Source organism: Meleagris gallopavo, chromosome 3 (genome assembly GCF_000146605.3).
Source record: "Meleagris gallopavo isolate NT-WF06-2002-E0010 breed Aviagen turkey brand Nicholas breeding stock chromosome 3, Turkey_5.1, whole genome shotgun sequence".
In the NCBI taxonomy this organism is placed as follows: Eukaryota; Metazoa; Chordata; class Aves; order Galliformes; family Phasianidae; genus Meleagris; species Meleagris gallopavo.
In genome coordinates this window covers 53454135-53456569 of record NC_015013.2, presented here as the reverse complement: position 1 = coordinate 53456569, position 2435 = coordinate 53454135, and positions in this window count along the sequence as shown.

The following is a 2435-nucleotide window of genomic DNA, read 5'->3' as shown; positions in this document are numbered from 1 at the left end:
TTCTGAAATCAATCAGCATTCATAGGGAATCATACATGTAACTTACTTGTTTCACGAGCACAAGAAAAGCTTGCCACCAATGAAGACAAGAAGACATACAGAAATTATTAAAGGAACTGAAAAAGAGCACGGATCATTAATGATGAGAGCTAAGAGAAGGGATTCCTTGCATAAATGGTGAAAGACAGATGTGAAGAAAGAGCATCTGACTATTAGAAAATGTAAGTTTGATGCAATGAGTAGTGTGATGGAGACAAAAAAAAATTACATACACGTGGTGAAGAAGGAGTAAAGAAGGAGGAATGGGATAGATCAATGAGAAAATGAAGCAGCAAAGCAGGCAGGAGAGGACAGTAAAACGAAGTAACAAAAGACAATGAACATAAAGTCTAGATAATAAGGATACCCCTTATTATCAGTGCCCTTCACACAAAGGTACTGGAAGCTTTTTCAAAGCTCATGGAAGGTGGTGAATCATACCTTTGCACATAGAGTTTTCAGAGGTCAAGAGTTACATTTCCAACATGGAGTAAACTCACTAGACTCATGGAACATAAACCTGAATAACAGGTATTTGAGGTCAGCCTACTTGTAGAAGACCTGAGTTTAAAACAGTGCATTAGAGAGACATTTAGGCACTTAGTCTCTCTGCTGAGTGACTGCTAATGCAGGAGCTATGTGTGCACAAAGAAAGTCTTATAAAAGATGACTAAAGTCATCTATCATCACACTTTGAGCAAAACAGGATGCATTAAGACCTTTTTCTCCATCTACCTTCTGTCTCCTCTCCTGCAGTGCAGCTAGCAAGATAAATAAACTCATAAATATACAAGCTGGGGTTAAAACCACCCTTTTCCAACTATAGCAGACTGGTGGTTTTGGTATGATATTGTCCCCTCATATCCATAATTCAGACAGATGCTCAAATGGGCAAAATACCTTGTAAAAACAAAAGAGAGCTTTAAATGCTATAAAGCCAATGAAGTCTAACTGGTTACTTGCTAAAAATTACCACAGTGCTATTAAGGCACCTAGAAAAGCCAATACGAAAACTTATTTCTTTCAGGACAGCAGGAATGAATTGGTTTTCCTATCCTCCTACCTGCAGAGACCAACTACCTCTCCAATTAGGGAAAAGAAAAAGCCGGTGTATTTCTCTAATAACTCTTCCTCATGAGGATCTTGCTGGTCAATGTCAAAAAAGCCCTCAAAGAAGAGAATTATATAGTTGGTTGCCTTCTGTCAGGCAGAAGACCTGAAGGATATCTGTGGGACCAATAATTGTTCAATACAATTTGTATTGTGCCAGCACAATATTTAATCTTCAGTTAACCTTTTAATTTAATGTTCATCTGCTTGCTTTCAATATAATTTAAAGCTGGTAAAAATCCAGGAAATCTTCAATATACGTGAAAGACAGCCTGACTGGAATGATAATAAATTCTTAGGTGAGATGTTAGCAGTGATTTCCCGAGCAAATTGGCAATAAAGAAGCGTGATGCATTTATGAAGCCTAAGGGTTATGAAAAGGAAAAAAAATCCTCTCTCTTTTTCAGTTTTGCTCTGCTAACTTCAGCAGAATTAACAATCAAGATGTTCCTACTTTTCCAGTATTAGCATTCCTCAGAGCACCCGGAGTTCATTGCTGTTGTCAAAGGGTTCTTGAAAGTCTAATCTGCCACTTTAAATTCTAAGCAGCATCGCACACAAAAATATCCATAGCTAAAGAAAGTTAACAGGCATTTAGCTTTCACCTCATTACATAAATGTGTAAGAAATACATACTTAATTACCATTAGTAGGTAGGTGGCACTGTGCCTCTCAGCCCTGCAAATCCAGTTATTTTCAATCCAGTTGCAACTCACACCAAGACTAGAATGGTCACCCTCAGAGACAGTCAGAAAATCACCATTCTGGATCAACACACAATTTGGCAGAATTAGTAGGCAACTTGTGCAGTAAAAGGAAGGATACACTTGCAGTTTGTGCCAGCTTCACTCTGCTTGACCCAGTGTGATATTAGAAGTGGATGGCAAGGACATGTGGCCAGGGAAGAATACAGGGATGCTGTCCAGATATGGAGAGATGGGATCAGGAAAGCCAAGGTACAGATGGAACTGAACTTGGCGAGGGATGTGAAAAATAACAAGAAGGGATTCTAAAGATATGCTGGTCAGAAGAGACAGGCCAAGGAGTGTGCACCTCCTCTGACAAATGAGAAAGGAGAACCAGCTCCAAGAGAAGAAAACTGAATTACTCAAAAAGCACTGGGGCCCAGGGAAGCCTGATCTGGTGGGCAGCAACTCTGCCTATGGCAAGGGGAGTGGAGCTAGATGATCTTTAAGGTCCCTTCCAAACTAAGCCATTCTATGATTATGCCACTTATTTTTAATAAAACAGCTTGTGGCACTCAACATCTTCTTCAAATTTTTTAA